Here is a 20,006-nt window from a genome sequence, read left to right as displayed (position 1 = left end):
TTTCTGGTAGTAATTACCTCCCACAAATATGACTCACTTCTGCAGTTTAAATGCAATGGTTTAGTGTCCCAAAATCAACAGTTTTATAAATAAATCTCTGAATCACAGACTGAATGCCTGAAGTGTTTAAATATTTCTTACTGGCCTGGGAAGTAGTTTGCATTTAAGGTTTTTCTTCATAACAAATTCCCAGTGAGAAGGACTGACACTGAAAGGGACTGAATACAGACAAAGTAGAAAGGCTACAGTGATATAGGCTGCTCCAGATGTCTGGAGCAGGATAGCATAAACTAGGTTTTCTCTGTCTTAAGTATTTCTGCTAACAAGAAGTGGGATTACCAAGGTAGATGTGAATAGGACCCATGATAGAATCAAATTCTCCTGTTTCAGAGCATCCTCTTCTATGGAAAGTGTACCAGGAGCTGGGGTCACCTTGCTCCATGCAGAACTGGGGGGACGGTTTCAGCTCTCCTTGGGATGCAGATCACCTCCATAAGAAATGAAGAATGACCATAAAAGAAGAGGCCTCTCCTCAAAAAGCCACTTTCCAAGATAATTTGATTTAATGTTGTGAAACCTACAGTTAATATAATAGTTAATAACTCTAGTTAACTTGCAGTTAGTTTTTTTGAAATGACAGGAGGTTTTTCGCTTGAATGCGCCCAGGTTTGCCTCCTGCCCGGCGTTTAGCGCAGAAATGCTCCTGCGGGAGCGCGATCGCTGCCGCTGCGGCGCATCCACGGTCCCACCGGGAATGTGCTGCACGGTCCAGGGAGCAGAGCTGCATCAGGCATCCTCTGTCCCGCCTGCTGCTGCTGCTGCTGCTGCTCAACATCAGCTTTCAGCTCTTTCTGGGTTCGCTTCCTGCCCTGCAGCTGTTCCCGCGGCCGCTCTGGCTGCCTGGAACTGGCAGGACACGGGGAAACACATCGGCTGCGCGGCAGCCAAGGGCGGCCGCTGCCAGGGCGGCTCCCCCCGGGCCGGCTCCCCTCGCTCCCTGCCCCGCCAAGGAGCGGCGGGCCCCGGGCGGGGAAGGAGCGGGGAGGGAGCGGGGAAGGAGCGGGGAAGGAGAGGGGAAGGAGCGGGGAGGGAGCGGGGAAGGAGCGGGGAGGGAGCGGGGAGGGAGCGGGGAAGGAGCGGGGAAGGAGCGGGGAAGGAGCGGGGAAGGAGCGGGGAGGGAGCGGGGAAGGAGCGGGGAAGGAGCGGGGAGGGAGCGGGGAGGGAGCGGGGAAGGAGCGGGGAAGGAGCGGGGAAGGAGCGGGGAAGGAGCGGGGAAGGAGCGGGGAAGGAGCGGGGAAGGAGCGGGGAAGGAGCGGGGAAGGAGCGGGGAGGGAGCGGGGAAGGAGCGGGGAAGGAGCGGGGAAGGAGCGGGGAAGGAGCGGGGAGGGAGCGGGGAGGGAGCGGGGAAGGAGCGGGGAAGGAGCGGGGAAAGAGCGGGGAGGGAGCGGGGAAGGAGCGGGGAGGGAGCGGGCGCGGCCGGAGCCGCCGCACGGGGCTCCCGCTGGGGCCGCGCTGGCAGCGCCTCCGCCGGGAGCAGCGCACGGAGAAGCTGGAAAAGGGCGGAAAAAGGAAGAAAAAGACCAGGTCTCACCTGTGGAGCTTTACCCAAAGGAAAATGAGCTCTCTCAAAATAAAAAAAAAAAAAGCAAATGAATTTTTGTTGTGTCTTTTCGAGGATTCTTTTGGTTTCACTGCACATTAAACTCAGATTTTCCCCAGTTAGACAAGAAAGAAAGAATGACCAACCAAACAGCCAACCAAAAAAACCCCAAACCCATCCCTTCCCTAGTTCACATTGCCATGCCAGCATGGCTTGCTTGACTAGAGGTGACCTAAATAATAGTAATCTGATCAGATAGAAAAGCAGAAATATTTATACATGTGCACGTGTTGAAAAGCCAGCTAACTTGGGAAACAAAACCACACAGAAGACAAGAAATGCAGATTCACAGTTGAAACCTATAAATCTTCTATCTTTATTTAATTGCAATCTGTCAGCTAAAATCACTATTGAATGTGGGATTTCTACTGGGAAGTAATGTATCATAAGTGACAGCACAGAACATGCAGTCCTTTTTATTTATATTTAATTAGAGAAAAAAAATACAGAGAAAAAGGAAAATGCAAGAGAACAGAAGGCTAAAGAAATAGGAGCTAAATAAAAGAAAGAGAGAAAGAAATGGGAACGTTTTAGACGGATCATCCACTAGCAATTAATCAATGATTTCTAAAAAGTTCAAGCCCAGAGTCTGCAGCCTTATCTTGGCTAAGGAGTCTCAATGTGATCTACAAAACAGCCCACTTATGAGTAAATGCATTCACCTCTCAGCTGACTCATCCTCAGACATTTGCCTTTCTCCTTTATTTATATTTCAGCTGCTATAAAATCTCTAATGCTTCTTCAAACCCACCCTTGTGGAACACACTGATCACTGCTGTTTCTACTGCATGGCCACTCAGAGACTTGCTGTACCAGCCCCAAAAAGCAGCAAATTCTCTACCTGTGAGTTCTAAAAATTTTTTTGGTTACAGGGCAGTGAATTTATTTTCTCTCTCATCTTACCTCCAGCAACTGGAGAGTGATAACTTTGTCAGGCTCAGTTACGTCCATTTACATTTATTTTATCTAGAAGATGATGCTCCTCTGATATTATGCAAGCAAAGATCAGAACAAAGCACATCATTACAATCATTGTGAGGATCCAGTTTTGATGACTGTGCACAATATAATCTAATCAATTCCATGATCTCCCTACAGTGATTCCCTGTGAGCTTCAGACTCTGTGTGTGTTGCCAGCCACTACAACCCTTGCTTTCCACAAGCTGCCTGCCCTGGTGCAGTCAGCAGGCACACACTGCCCAAGACTTTCTTCATTGATGCAATTTTTTAAAGTGCAAGAACTCCTGATTCTTCTGCTCAGAGTTTTACATTATTATTTTGCATAAAGTACAAGTGCCTTGAAGAAAAGCAATAGATAAGGTAGCACCATTAACAGCTTTTTTTTTGCCTTTTTTTTCCCCCAGAAATGTCAGGAAAGGGGACTGAGGTACTAGACATTAGAAGACACATGAAAGTAGAAAGTGTGAGATCAGGAATTTCAACTAACAAGAGAAAAATGGAAAAAACAGAGGAGCAAGATAAGCATGAACTTGCTGGATGATCACAGGATTAGTGGAGCCGAGACAGGATTGTCCTGATAAATTACAAACATGATTATAGGATGCAAAACATGATCATAAGATACAGAAAAGCATTGGCAGCACATAGGAAAAATTCAGGCCCTTGTCCAAGGCATTGGACACCTATGCAGACATCTTCTGAATAGTCCAAGGCATTGGACACCTCTGCAGACATCTTCTGAATAACTGGGATGCTCACACAGAAAAGTGAAAATCAAACTGGGATAGGTGCAGAGTGAGGCTATGAGGTTAAACAGGTTTTTTTATGAGTAAACTACCTTATGAGACTACATAATCCCATGGCCAAATAAAGCCAGAGAGGAGATACAATTGTTATCTTTAAATCTCTCCTATTCACGTTATTGATGCTAAGCAAAAAGAAAAACGAACAAACAAACAAACAAAAAAACCAAAAACCAAAACAGGCACAGATCTAGAAATACCACAGCAGTGAAACACATGTGAAGAACTAAATAAGTTTGAAAACCCACACTTACTTTTCTGAACAACACTCAGAGCTATGCAGGCACACCAGCCTTCCCAAGGCCAAGCCAGAGATCTGACTGGCCCAGTTAGCACATGGATGGAGAGTAAGTAAGAAGAGTTGGCAGATTGCTGGTGTCTGCTGTGCTCAAGCTACCTACCTTACCTATCCCTGCCTATCCCTAGCCCTGGTCAGCTTTGCAAAGAGTCTGAAGCCATGGGGACACTTCAACAGCCTGGAAATGTTGCCCATTTCCTGCTGAGTCCCTCTCCCGGAAGGAAGCAGGTTTCTCTTCAATAGCTTGGGAAAAGACTATTTATTCTTTCTTTAATCCTGAGTCTACAAGGTGGAGGTAAATGTGGCCTAAAATACAACCACCCCAAGGCTTAGGCCCTGAGGGAACAGGGCTCACATACAGCCTCCCCTGCTGCTCCTGCCGAGGGTAGCTGCTCTGTCATCCCCCCTGAGAGCAAGGGAGCTGCTAAAGGTCACATTTCCCTTGAGGGACAGCGAGTTCCTGCGCAGGTTGTGCCCCAGGCATGACCAGGCACAGCCCCCCTGTCCTCGGCCGCTCTCTCCTCCCTGCTGAGAGGCCAGGCCTAATTGGGTTCCTATTTTTGCCCTTGCTACAGAACGCCTGAAAAGGAAGAAAATTTTCTTCCCAGTGAAAAGATGTTTCAAAGAGAAGAAATGCTGCCTGAGCTGCCTGAGCTCAGAGGCCCTTGTGGTGTGTTCTCTATACATGTTCAGACTCTTGCTGTAGATGCTCCAAGGCTTTCCCCGGGTGTAGTTTCCTCTCAAATGCTCTGTGCGGTCACTCCTCTTCTGCTTGAGATCACAGCTGTGAAATGCTTCAAGTGGAAAGTGTGCTGTCCCATCTCTGGCTGCAGTGGCAGAGGGGACAGCTCCGTAACCCATGGAGGCAGGGCCCTGGCACTCCATCCTGATAATGCAGTTGGAAGGAGTGAAGAAAATGGAATCTGATTAATGCATCTGCAGTGCAAAAAATGGACAGTGATTGTCCTGTGTTTCTCTGTTTGTGACTTTGCAATGTGGATTGATCACAGTGCTCTGAACTCAGCAGATTTTCTCCCTGCAAGCAGTGGGAAACATTGATGCTTTATTTACAAAGAATTGCTGGAAAGCCTGTTGCACACACGTATCAACAACTACTGGCTTGGATGGTTTTGATTTAATAAGGTTTAGAGAAGCATATGGAGAAAATTTCTGTAGTAGTGGGTTTGCCTTAGCAGTGAGCCAGGCTGGAGTGAGTTCTGAGGAGCTACCATGTGTCCAGGTGAAGTGGCTGCAGGGATTTGTGTTTGTGTCTTTTTGCAAGCTCTGGGGCCTGTGGCTGGATTGTTCCTTGCTGAAGAATTCAGCCTGAATGTAGGCAAGGCTGAGTAGAACTTACATTTGCTAAAATGTTTTGCTCAAGGCCTTGAGTTTTATAACATTTTTTATGATGTTTGCTCTTTGGAGCAATACCTACAATATGTTCATTTTCCTTTTACTCCAAGCTCCAGCAATCACCCTAAAATAGTGAAAATGGCATTACGTAACATAGCACATCTGGCCTGGAAAAGGGCAGTTCAAATATTCTAAATTTGGGTTGTGATCATTATTTTAATGTAGGTCTAGTGAGGGGATTTGAAGACAGATAATGTCTCTAAAATCTGAACAATTTTACCTTGTCCTTTTATGGTATTTGTTTTACCTGACCTTTCTTTATTTCCAGATCGTGGGAAAAGCCCTTCAGACCTGACACACAGGAGAAATATGGAATCCAAGCAAGGTGTGTCTAGAGTCTGCAGGGACCCAATATGCCCTGCACAAAGTGTTAAACAACTGGGAATTTGCATCCCTTGAACATCAGAGCATTTTGGCTACATTTGAATTTCTGATTATTCACTCCCTTACAAATAGTTTCTAATTTTATGGTGTGCAGTAACAAGCCTGAACATACAAAAATCAGGTCACTGTTATTCAGACATCCTTTATTTCAAAATAACCTAGTACCTAATGCAATTCACTTTAAATAGTACATCCTCAAATCATTGTTTTAGAAGCTTCCTTAAAATTTGTTAAGGGGCTTTTCTGCTTCCCTATTGAAATTTACAGCGGTCTGTTCAGCAAGGAAGAAACTTATCATGGTCCAAAATCTAAAAAATCTCTACACACACAGCCAAAATAAAGTAATATATACCTGTTAAGTCTTTGCAGGAGCTGGATTCAGATAACCATAAAAGAGAAGTTATAAAATCTGACTGTGTCATTCAAAGCACAGAGCAAACAGAAAAAAGTCAGACCATTTAGTAACTTATCTCAATTTAATCATGTTGCAAGCACATGAAGTACTCATTTCTCAGCCAGCACAGTGATTTGCAGATGGGAGGCAAACCTTCAGGATTATTCCAAACAGTTCTCACAAGTTATTTAAAAGTACATATTCATTATTTATAGCTAAAGTATTTCTGTTGTTTCACTTACAATGAAACTCACATCTGAACTCTTTATTGGCTTAAAAAGCATTATTCAACCTGGTTAAAGACCTCATTTTCATAATGCAGACTGAAAAATACACAGTCATGACAGAGCAGGTAAATATGAAGGACAAGTGCATAGATGCTAATGTGAAAGGCAACAGAACTCACTCACATTGGGAAACAAGGAGGAACTGAAAGAGAAAAGACTGGGAAGTAAGCAGAAGAGGAAAGGAGACAAGAATAAGCACTAACAACCTGAGTCAACATTAACAAGAAAAGACTCCCTGGAGGGAAGAGGTCCCTTTCTCATGACTTTTCTGTTTATTGATTCAAATGGAAGTAGATAGATACTACACTGTGGACCTGTTTTCTAATTAGCAAAGAAACTGAAAGCTATAATTAAAACATCTGATTTAAAGAATGCATGAAGAGCAACCTTACTGTTTTGACTATGACCTATTTAGTCTGCTTTGAGCTTTTTAGGAGTTCAGTATCAGAGTGGAACATATGGAAAAAAGTAACACCAGCACAGTTTTTTCCCATAAGCTAAATAATAGGGCATGGAGTAGGTAGATATCACATAAGTGGTAGACAAAACCTTGATTTAGATTCTAGAACTTGTAAACACCCTACTCACTGCAATTTTTAGTTACTGAAAATCTGTATTTGATCTTTAGTCTGAAAAAAACCCAAACAAACAAACAAAAAACTTCCCAGATAATTTTAGGGTGCAACAATGTGTCAAATCTACTCATCAAAACGGTCACAGTTGATACTGCTTTTTCTTCCATCTCTTATATAGGAAAGATGCTTTCAGCATACTGTAAATCAGTTGCATATCCAATGTCATTAACCTTAACACAGTCTTCCCAAGGCTTTGAAGCTCTGCAGTGTCCCTGGTCACGCTCACAGCTTGCAGCAATCACGACTAAGTTGCAGACATACTCCCACCAGATTTTCTGGATCCAATGAAGCCACAAGAACATATGTGTTTGCACTGATCCCACGCTTAAGCTCACCACAGGAAAAGCTGCTCAGACTTGCTCTAAGCCTGCAGTTAAATGGAAGAAGACAGACAACTTCCAGGGCCTGACCCAATATCCACCAGTTTCTCCTGGAGACTTGGCAAAGACAGCATCAGCCTGTCTGTCGGGCCCCTTGGCCTTTGGTGTGCAGCGCACTCAGCCCTAGGAGCTGTTTCCAAACCAGGAGAAATGTGTCTTATTTAAAATCTGCTGGTTTGTGAACTTATCTCCAAATACTCCCACGGGAAAACAGTGAAGTATCAAAACTCAATAGCTAAAATTATTGATATACTGAGTAACCTGTAAAGGAAAACGAACACATCTCTCTCATCACAGAAACAAATGATTGGTATTGCATTTGGGAACATTAATAAGGCCATTAATTTACCAGTAGTAATGCAAGTTTTACAACTTTTTATTTCTTAGGTCTTATCGGTGACAGCAAAAAATAGTAGGAGGAGGATACAAGGACAATGGAGAAGAGATTTTCACTTTGATGGAGCACTGAGGAAGTACCAGAGGCTCTGTGCATGTTACATCAATAACCTCCCTGGTTGTTAGAAGTGAGCTGGATGCTAAAAAGAGACTTAACAGAGAATTGAGCTAATACACAGTGCTGTATGCCCAATAATCTTCACTGACCAAGATCCCAAAATTGTGTCATCTTTACACATCTTCAATGTTTTTATTATTATGGTTAAAAATGTCACTATCCAAAGAGTATCTGATAATGCCTTCCAGAGTAACACCTAGGAAGAAGTCAATGAGTCAGGTGGCCATTTTTTTGGTTTCACAGTGATGGTAAAAAAAATTCATTTATAAAAGGGAGAATAAAATCTAAACTCCGAATTTTTGTAAATATCAGGGAATTTTACTGGTAAAACTGGGAAGGAAAATAACTATACATTTCACCAGCTAAACTCCACAAAAGTTAAAATTGCTAGGAGGTTACATATGTACGTATTTCAGCTGCCTTTCAGCATTTTTGGTGAATCAATCAAGTGTTTCTTAGTGATCTAATTCTGTCCCTGCTTTGGAGCATACTTGGGTAGATGGATTTTTTTTCTTTTTTTTCGACATCTATGTACTAAATTTGTACAAATAGCTGCAACTTCTGAAACTCTGCACAGAAAGCAGAAAAGACATCCCAACAAGATGGTGAGTACTTTACCAAATTTTAAACAAGCTTAATATACCGAGCTTCTCTATATGGTCAGAATAATATATTTTTTGCTTAATTGCTTGATAGATATTGATGAAAAATTTTGCTGAAACTTGTGCCTTGAAAAAGTCAGGCTGTAGGATTTAGCCAGCAAAGGAAGCTCCTGTCGAATCAGGTAAAATCTCAACCAACCAACAGCTGAAATTATATCCAACTAAAACCTGCCTCTTATAATGGAAATCCCAGGCAGTAGTAATTGCAGGTCACCTGCAATTGTAGACCAGTTCTGTCTACAAGTAATTTTATTTTCATCCATAGAAATGAATAGAGTTTAGGGGAAAAAAACTTTTACTTATTAAATTCAAAATACAGGCTTCAATATTGCTCTGGTTTGGTCCAGCCAAGCAGGAACAGAATTCCTACCCCACTTGTTTGCTGTGGTTACACAGCCCTGTGTTATTTCCACTATCTCACACACAGAGCCAGAAGTACTTGGAAGATGAAAATAATTTTGCTTTCAAATATTTTCCTTTTAAAAGCAGAAAGCTAAGTGTAATTCTATGAATGCATTATTATTTTGGAAGCACTGCTGAAGTCAGGAAGTTCCAAGTCAATGCTATATAAATTCATTGTGCAGATGTACCACTCTCTATTCCTCTTTTCCTTGTTAAATATAACCTGTTGCGGTGTATTTTTTATTACAGAATGTGCAGTGGGACAGTTCTGCAGTAATGCTGGAATCTCCACCTAGGGGAGATTAGTTACATCTGAAAGTGGATGGGCAAAAATGAAGAGTAAAAAATGGCTGAAAGTAAGCCACTGTGTGCCAGAAAATGGAGCTGTAATCCATAGGACTTCACTTTGAGAGATTCAAGACGCAGCTCATTTTCAGGTAATTATCTGGGGTGTCTCCCTGATGTTCCACTAACCAATCACTTTGTTATTTTTTTGTAACACTCTGTATCAAAAATTTGTTTTCAAAATTCTGGGAATGATTACTAATTCAAATATTTGGTAATTCTTTTGTTCTTCATGCTTCAATATTTTGGAACAGTTCGCTCTAAACCACTTAGGAATATAAAGTAATAGATACAATTATATTGTGTGTATGTGTGTATATATATATAATTAAAATGAGAAAACAAACAAAAAACCACCAAAAAAAAAAATCCAAACAAACCCCAAGAGTTCTCAAGCGACTTACACTGATTTACAGTCCCACCTGTTCTTCCCAGACATAGGTTATCCTCTTGCCTCAAGGCTCTGCCTAATTGAGGTTCCTTAATTACCAGCTCATGCCGCAGGATGTCCTCCATCCCGGTCGGGCTGCCTGGCTCTGCTAACGGGGTGCCAATGGTGCTTTTCCCGGGGCATGCACAGGGGTGTCCCGGGGCAGCAGCGCCGGGCAGGGGCACCCGCCCGGCTGTCCCGAGCCCTCCCGAGGCTGCTGGCTGCCAAGTGCACACCAGGAGAGTTTCCAGAAAGCTCTGGCTTGTGGCTCTGCCAACCAGGCAGGAATGAAATACTAGGGAAGGCACTCGTGTTGCTTGCCATTTCATGCCTCGCTTTAAGCGGCACTTGGACAACAAAGTTCTTTTGCAGGACTTTCTCCCCAAAGCACAGTTTTACTTCTCCCCCTGTCACTTCTCTCAGCTTTTCCAGGTATATGCCAGTGACACCCACTTCCAGCCATGTCTCTGCACAGCTGCCTCCTGACAAATTTACCTACCATTCATTTTTGGGCAACAGATTTATTTCAGCTATGTCACTCTAAAGGAGGACCACAACTACTTTTTCATTTTTACTTCCTTGAAGGGCAACTACTGGCTAATTACCCTCAACAAATTGCATTGAATCAAGCTTATAATGATACAAATTGTTACAAAATACTAAATACACTGAAAACAAAAATTTGGATGCCACGTACATCAATTCAAGCTAGAAGAAACGGAGATCAAGCACCAGCAGCAATGTGTAGAAGAGATAGAACACTGATGCTGACAAATCTTATAGCAAGGTCCACCACAGACAGTTCTGTAGGTACTTAGTGCTGACTAATTGCTGTGGATTAAATCAGTGGGATTGATGCTGGGTAGATTCTGCAACTGCAGTTCTTGGGTTCCGTGAGTAATGGGGTTCTCCTTGCATTTTCCTTGGATATTCAAAAGAAGAGGCTATGAAAGCACTCCCGCCCTCCTCTTTTTTTCCTTTTCTGACTTCCTAAGATTCTCAGCTGTAATTAGAACTCCCAAGAGTTCTATGTATTGACCTAATGGTGACTTGACTCAGCAGAATGGGGTGAAGCATCATCTCAAACCTCCCTCTGTTCATCTCAAAGAGCCCTGATTTCCAGGGAAGAGCTTCCCCAGTCTCTCTAAGTGCCTTCTGTAGATTCCCACTCTGGGAGCAGTTGGATGAGCAGTGCTGTCAGGTGAGGAGGGAGCACACTCCCAGTGATGGATGCATTGCCAGCAAGCAGAGCACTCAGCACTGGTCAGATGGACTCTGTTCAGAAAGCACGTGGTTAAAGCCCGACAGAGCAGCACTGAAAAATTCATAATGGAAAATGAAAACAAGGTGATTACCTTTGGCCTTCTGGAATGTGATCTAATTCCTAATGGGAGAGACAAAGAGAAAAACCTGACACTCTGCTTAATGCTTATCTTAACCCCTAAAAAATCCTAACATATAGTCAACATATATTAATCTTTGTGTTTTATTATTATATTTAACTGTGACATTATTAAATCACTACTCCTTCTCATTTTCTGCATAACCCTAAGCCAGTAATTTCTTAAACTCTTTGACTCTCTTTAGACAGGAAGGTTATACTCACTTAGCATCTAACAGAGGAATTTAGCTTTTATCTGATACTGCTTTGCATCTTGCTTCAATATGTTTTGATTAAATATGGCAAGCTAAAATATTCTTTCTAATACTGGAATGATGTTTTTCTTTTAAAAGGATCCCAGATGGTCAGATAACAGAAGACAGGTCTGTTCACTGAAATTAATAGTAACTTAAAAATTGGAGATTGCTAGTCCCTAATATCAAATGGCATCTTCTAAAGGGAAAAATAGAAAAATTACTGCTACATACTTATCCTTAAACTTGGTAATTCTTCTCCTTGTTAAATATAACCTGTTGTGGCGTATTTTTTATTATGGAATGTGCAGTGGGAATATGCATTCTCAAGCTAGGGATCAATGTCCTGATATTAATTGATGCCTGTATTTCCTTTTTGAGATCATATCTTTAACCAGAATGTAGAAGGGCTCTACAAAGCCTGCTGATGGATTGTGGTCCAAGGAGCAGGAGTGTTCCCATGCCTTCAGGAGGTAAGGGATCTCTGTAACGAAACAGCACGCTCACCTTCCATACACGATCTAGGAGAATACAGGGAGAGCCATATGGCATGGCCTAAAATTAGATATAACTTAACATAGTACCTAATTTCAAGGCCACAGAGCCTACATCTGTTGGAACTGGGTGTAGCATGAAATGTCAAATGCAGATTTAGATCCAAGTAGGACTGCAAAAGGGAAGTGTTTTCAACATTCTTTTAATTGATGAAGAAAAGAGCTTTCTGATGAATTTGTTAAGATTCTGAGGGGGGAAGAGCAAAAGGTTTGGAGAAACCTGTATTTTTTCCCATCAGGAAAGTGGAATAAAAAAGTATCTGGAACTTTTCTGCTACCAACTCCTCCACACTAGTCCCCAAAAGAGATATGTCCCCTCAGCTGGTAGTTAACAGTATGGTAGAAGTTGTTGGAACAAGAAAAGACCAAATGAATCCTCAAACACTTTCCTTGGTTAAGGAATTTTCCATTTTAGCTAGTTTCTAAAAGTATTTGGGAAGACTACTCTGACAAATGAAATGTGTCTGACATGATGTATGACCTTCCATATATGGTATAAGTCAAAATCACACATAAGCATCTGCCCAGGACTGCCTTCCATGGAAATTCCAAGATCATCTTCAGAGTGGGCCTTGCATAACCTGGATCATTAGGATTGGGAAACTATTTTGAACATGGAGGGAAGATACATTAACACATTGCCAAGCGACACACCTTCTCAAGCTGCAGGAAGAGATGGGGTAATGTAGCGAACATATTATGGGATAAAATTAAAACTGTGACTGAAAAGAGAAGAATTAATATTTCCATGCTGTAATGTTGCCATCCATGCTGAATATGGATGTAGCAGCTGAAAAGAACATTGATCCTACAACTGGAAACAGGGGCCTCTTCAGCCACTTCAAATAAATGGGAGAAAGGCTGGGTCTGCAGCTGCTGGTCCAGTGGAGCATTTTTAATTTGGACTACTGCTGTTTTCAGTTTGCTAATACATGGGGATTTGAACAGCAGCCTTGGCTGCAGTGGGAGTAATCTCCTGGGAAGGATGGGGCAGCCAGATGCAGGTATAACCAAGGGATCATGAATCTAGGCCAAGCCCATGCCTTTGTGACCTTCCTAATCTTTAAAAATAGCTTTATGCATGTGTGTATATATACAAACAGATAAATTGTAGTAACAGATATACACCATAAATGCTATCTAAAATTGTTTTCCATGTTTTTAACATTCTGAAAGGTAAGAAAAGCTAATGAAGAAAGGCACCCTGAGCTCTGGTGTAGTAAGAAGTGACAGACAACACTGTGCAGCAAGCAAGTAAAAGAACACACAGATGAATTTACATGAAATATTTCCATTTCATTTTAGCCATGGGCTTTGCTCTGGTACATTTGGTGATTCCTGCCTGGCTGGGTACTGTGTCTATATTTTCTTTTATGTATGAAGAACAGCCTCTTTGCTAAGTTTGGCATTTCAGACTAGGTAGTCACAGCAATGGACAGGTCTGTCTGTTTGCTTTTTTTTTCTCTGATCTTGCCCAAGTCAACAGAAAGGGTTATCCATCACTATTCCAGAGGAAAAACAGGCTGGGAAAAAGGCACCAAAACAGTTTGCTTAGGATTCATACCAGCCTGCATCAGTTTAAGGAGAATGGAGACCCAAGCAATGCATATGTCCTTAAAATGCAGCTACAGAGTCTGTAAAACAAATGTAGTGCATTACTGTTCAACAGAAAATGTGACTGTGATTTGACTCAGCTTAAGACTAGGCTGTAGTTAGAATACCTTGAAAGAGAGTCTGAAAAATAGTTGCCCATAAGCTATCTGGCAAGGGGAAATTAACTGGAGTTGCAAACATAATTTTTCAGACCTTCTGGAATAAACATTTAAGAAAGAAACAATGTCAACATAAAAACATTACAGAACATATAAACACCATTTAGGAGCAGAGCACTATTTAGGAAGCAGTCAGCAACTGAAAACAAAGCAGGCTAAAGTGAAGATTCCAAGGTAGATTCAGCTCTGGATTCATGGTGAAGAACACTATTGAAGGGAGGAGTTTATCCATTTTGCAAATTAATGTAACACCAAAATTAGCAATGAAACCCATGAAGGTTTTGACATTATTTAGAATAAATGGCATGGCACCAAAGTACTGTTATTAATACAATTAAGTGAATTTCTTCTGTCCTTCTCTGAAAGATGCTGCAATGATGAATCCAAATATATCTGGCTGCAGGAACAAACTTTGAACTTCAGAATTGTACATCTCTGCAGAATAAGGCCTCCACAGTTATCTTCTCTATGTTCAGTCTGCCCAGATGTTTAATAAACATTTGTGTGGATTTCAAATATTTATGGGGGAAAAAAGCATTTTTTTTTCATGCCATAACAAGTACTTCTGTTTCTTTTGGTGTTACATTATATGAAAATCCACAGAGGATGGCCTTGTCATGAAACAGTATCTAAATGTATTTGACAAAACAGACATCTGTTGCAGGTGAGACAACAAATTCTAGGATTTCTCACTCCACAAAACTGAGAGTGAAATTTAGAACAGAGGAATGAAGTAATTTCCAATACTCCAAACACCTCATGACAGGAAAATACACCTCATTGATTGGACTGATGTCAGGACTAAGAGATGGGCTGGAATTCATCTCACTTATGTGCCTGTGAGATGTGCCAGGCTCTACTGACTAGATCCCCACTAACTACAAAGCAGTTGGAAGGAACAGCCCACAAGTAAAACTATGGGAGGCAGCTGAGTCCCACACATGGTCACCTACCATGGTCACTAAACAGGAATTAGTCATCACCTGCAAGAACTCAACTGTTCAACTGAAGGCCTACCAACAGCTACTGAAATAGGTCATGAATCTTTGAAATAAAACAAAATTTCCTAAAACAAATCAAATTTTAATTTTTTTGCAGCAGATAGTGATGCCTTGTGAGGGCTGACCTAGAACAGAGGCTAGACAGAGTTAAAGAATAAAGTAGGTATTTATTAAAAGGCCTCAATGGATATACCTTGGGCAGTACAAGAACCCAGCCAGGGCTACACCCAAGATGAACCCAAAATGGTCACAAAAAGTGAAGGACTGGTCATGAAGTCTCTCCCTTTTATAAGTTCTAGTCCATTAGCATACTGGAGTTTATTGTCCAATTATAGCTTTAGCTTATGAAGTCCTATCTTTCTTGTTTTCTCTCTTCATTCCATCATTGTTTATGCTCTTGGGCCTGAGATTTGGATGGGTTGTCCTTGGTCCCCAGCTAGAGAAGGAATTGTTTTGTGTACCTACTCTGTGAAGAGAGCTTACCATCCCTTAATATGAAGCTCAGAACTACACACTAAAGCAGCACAGAATCTGAAAAACATAAAAGCTAAAACCTGAGGCATCAATAGCTTTTTTGTATTTGCAAAACCACGGTCAGTCATGGTCAGACACCTACAAAGCTCTGAATTACTATTTCCAGCTTCTACATAATTCTAGGTAGAATTCTATTCTTATTCAGGATTTTTCAGGTAAATTCTCTGGGCATATGAAGATCTGCTTCTGGTACTCCCTAATCTGCCTAATTCTTCACTCTACCTAACCACCTGCAGATCTTTAAACTTGGTTTTTCTCTACCTAACTGCTTTTCAGCAACCAATTTGGGCTTTTCAGAACAAGCCCAGCATGCATGAAACATTGGGTATGATCAATCTTTAATATGAAATCCCAGTAGTCACCGAGTTCCTGCAGGATATTGAAAACCAAGGTTCAATTATATTCTCTTCTAATAAAAATCTGAACCATTGTCATTCCCTAATGATGGAAATTCACCTTCCTAAAGAAAATTCAGATGGTCTTCACATGTACTGATGGATGTTTTTGGTTTAAAATACTTAAAATAATAATGGAACTAGAGAAATATTATAATCTAATGGCCATAACATTTATCTAAATGGTGTGGAGAGTGTTTTAAAGTTCTTCTCTTAAGATGACACAGGAGCTCTTGTCGTTTTTACAGTACTTAGTCATCAGTAAGAGAAAATGAAAGCTCTTCATACCATCTAAAGCCCAGGGATTTAAGATACTGCCCACCATAGACATCTCTGTTCAAATCTCCCCAGGAACAACAGGGAACCTAATAAAGTGAATTTTCAAATCATTTAGTTCATAGAAACCTGTGGACCACCTGCTCTCCCTTAATAATTACCCTAATGCAGGCTTTTAATACTTGGGTGAAAAAAGACATTTTCTAGATGATCTCACATAAAATCTTTTTAGAATTTTTTTTTCCACAATGGAAAACAGAAAACCCTATTATTTGGATGGATCCATACTAGGCTTTTCTTTTTGATAGTGCAAACCAAAATTCTTGATATGCATAGCCTTACTTGAGAATCACAATCCCTTTCCAATTCTGTATCAACACATGATTATTCTTGCACTGAACTGCTGTTGCCTGCTCCAATTAACTCAACTCAGATATAATTACACCTGAATTTTACATAGCTCTGCAGTTCCAATAAGTTTGGTCTATTCATCTGAGTTTCAAACATATTGCATTTTAACACCATATGTTTGTAACTATCAGACAGACCTTGCCAACCCTGAGAATCAGACAAACTATGCTGAGTGCACCAAAGCTTCACTTCACATTCCAGAAATTAACCATTGCAATATCTGTTTCTCCTTATGGTGTTGGCTGATCATTTGTTGAGGTCTCTTAAGCAAAATGAGACTTTCAACTGTATTTATTTGTTTGTTTTGTTAGACTCTCATACTTTTTCTGTTTTTCTTTATGTTAATCCTGTATATTTAGAAGACACACTGAGCTCCAGAACAACAGCTTTGCTTTTATGTATTAACAAACATTCCCTGGAGAAACATTATGCACTTAAAGTGAGGAAAAATAAGAAACGAGCGATAACAAATGACTAACGCCTAACATTAGAATGTGTTTCAACTACTAAAACCCCCAGATAAAATGAGAAGACTATGCAATGAAATAATTAAGAAATTATTTTAAGTTGGGATTTAAAGAGCTGTACAGACGTCATAACAAAGGGAATAACCCCAAATGAGAGCCAAATGAGCAACTGCACAAAACTGTGAGACAGCAAACAGCAAAAGGGCTGGGGAGCAGAACTAAATCAGAAATAGAGTGGAAGTTACAGAAGTAAACAAACATGATCCATATGTGAAAATATTCACAACACATTAGTGTTTAATTAGTATAAAGGATAAGAACACTTAGCAGAGTCATCATAAATAAAGATGAATGGAAAATATGCTGCTATTAAAAGCGGGCAATCTAACTTCACTACAAGTGTAAGTTGATCAGTTACAACTTCAGATGCAATTTCTTTAAAATAGTATTTTGGAGCAGCACTTTGCTACTGCATCTAGTGGTAGAAAATAAAGTGTTGAAGCAGACATTTTCATCTGAAGTTCCAGGTATTTTGAAAACAAACAAAAAAACCCCACAACTGTTCACTATCCACCACTTATATCCAAATTTTCATTCCTATTCTGTTTTGAATAGATGAGATTTGCCTTTTGGATGAAGAATGTGGAATGACCTTTTCAAGTTTTTTCTCAGATCATTTTTTGCTGTGTGAAGGCTCTGAAACAGAGATCACAATGAAAGTTAAAATTAGTATAAGAATGGAAGAATGGTAGGTCCTTGTTATATTCTAGTACATTCATTTTCTGCAGCATACTAACCTGACATAGGTATCAGCACAGGTTAATTACTTTCAAGAGAAAAACAATATGCAACAAGTAGGGCAAAGGGAGAGCAAGAGAAACAAAATGGGTTTGAAAGCCTTTATGACCTTCACAAACACTTTTTCTTAATAAGGAAGATGTTAGAAAAGTCAGTTGCATATGTGCAAGTCATTATAGCTATCTATGCTATGTACTTTTTGATGATTTATGGCAGAGTTTACACCCTCACACTTACATCTTTCAAGCAGGTCCAATCTCCTCAAGTTGTGCAAAGACATGACAATTTATTAGACCTCATAAGCTCCAAGCTTTAAATGTACAAGTAAATTAAGGTAAAGTATGAAAACAGAAAACAAAATTATGAGATGAGGAAAGTGAAAAAAAAGGTAATTTCCCAGGATAAATATTTACAGTCTGCTCTAAATGAATGGGAAAATTTCAAGCAGCTTTACCATTTTTTGAGACTGTACAGCATCCCAGGGTATACCTTCAAAACTTATTTGATTCATTTGGAAGCATAAATAGAAATTGGAAGACCATCTGAAAGGGCACTACACTTCTATGTTGTTACCTCAACAATTAACACTTTATTCAAGATTAGTTCCTCAGCTGCAGCAAACTGTGTATTTCTGTGTCACTGTTCTCCTAACAAATCTTTCAACTACAATTCCTATAGAGGGGTAGAAGTACATTTAACAAAAAATCAAAAAGAAAAAATCGTTAACTGAAAAATAAATTTTAGGAACTGAGATTCCAAGAAATACGTAGAATTGAAAACAAAGCTTCACTAATGGAAATCAGAAAAAAAAAAGATAATAAGAACCTCCACAAATCAGAAATAAAACAAGAAACAATACACAAGAAACAACAGTGAGTTGTTTTCCATTGTAATTCTCAATTCATGAAACTAAATGAACACCTTTAAATCTAGAATAATCAAGATACAATGGGAAACTTCATAAGCATCAATAAGGAGTAGGAATACAAACAAAGGACTGATTGCTTTCATTTAATGATACATACTTAAGAGATCATAAATCAAAACACAACATACAGGAACATTTTTAAAATGGAAAAAAACTGTCTGTAAGAGTCATTACCTGGTTTTTGCACATGCGTACAACATCATCATAGTGTGAGTATGGAAATGTTTTAATTCTTGTCTTCAGACAATGGAAATAAATTTCAAAAAAGGTGAAGTACAGCAGCTGTGCAATCCCATGTTTTAACTACAATAACCTATTCAGGTTGCCTAAATTCCCATACAAATTATGTTACTAGAAATTGTTATGGATGACCACTCTCTCAGAATTCCTCCTTTAAAGAGATATCTTCTCAAGACTGCCACATTTAGGAGGATGCAGAAATATACCTCTTCACTAAGATTTTGCAAATGAACATCTTAATTAATTCCTGCCTCCTTGACTGACAAGTCAGACTGAAAGCTGTGCATCATAATGGAAAACCAGATTTTCCATTCTTGAAGCACAAACCAGTTTAAATTGCATATACAACATGCTCACGTCCTGCAGAACATGACAAATGTAACAGGAATTTTAACTAGTTGCTTTGCATCCAGAATTAGAAGGATGTAAAAATTCTTTTACAGTGGCTGCACCCTTAATTTAGCACAGTAAATAATGACAACTTTGTATACAAAGATGTGAAATGCCCAGTTGCTTGGATTAAATATAACGAAGTTTAAAATTCAAACCCCAACAACCCAACCTGTCTACATATCTATTTACAAGTTGTGAATGAGACACTTTCCACAATGAATAGTGATTGGAGTCATCAATAACTTGATGCAAAACATTAATCTCTGGGTTTTTTTTTTTTTATTTTCTAGACCTCCCTGGTCTCAAAGATAACATACACCAAGGTTGCTTTGTTTTTCTCTTCTCATTTATCCAAACTATAGCAGTGTACAGCTACCAATGTTCCTGCCAGTTTCAGTTCTGCTCTTCAGGAACTAACAGGCAGCAGGAGTTGTCACCAGTTTGTCCCAACTGCTTGGAAACCTTAGGAGATTCAAGTTCAAACAGACACTATGGCTCTTGAAAAGTGAGCACCACAAACACCAGGAGACTGTTTCTCTTCTCATTCTCTTAGGAAACATAAATTGCTCAAAAGGAAGAGACAAGAATTTTATCCAGAGGTGAAAAGTAACAAGACTCAATGAAAATAAGCTCTTCAAGGTTGCTTAAAGAGGGCCTGGAACTTTGTGTGGGCATGCAGGAGAATATTCTTACAAATCTGCAAATATATTTACAGATATTATTTATTATTTGCAACTACCTTCTAAGAACATGACTAAATTTAAGGAAGTAAAAACTTTGCATGAAGAATTGTACATCATATTTTGGTTTGTCCTCAAATTCATCCACAGAATGATAAAAAGCATCTAACAATTCCAAAACACCTTAAGCACTCATTTGCAAACAGTTTCACAGCCACAGGTTATCTTCTGCACAGAAACTTTACAAGCAAGGATGTTGAACTAAAAACAAAACTCTGCCTTAAAATTTGTAATTCCCTCACTCGAAATTTGAGCTGACAAGTTTCACTTTTATCTTATAGTTAGTTTCATGTTG

Source organism: Molothrus ater, chromosome 1, assembly GCF_012460135.2.
Source record: "Molothrus ater isolate BHLD 08-10-18 breed brown headed cowbird chromosome 1, BPBGC_Mater_1.1, whole genome shotgun sequence".
NCBI classification, from domain to species: Eukaryota; Metazoa; Chordata; class Aves; order Passeriformes; family Icteridae; genus Molothrus; species Molothrus ater.
The sequence above is the reverse complement of the archived record's forward strand: the minus strand, read 5'-3'. Positions refer to the sequence as shown.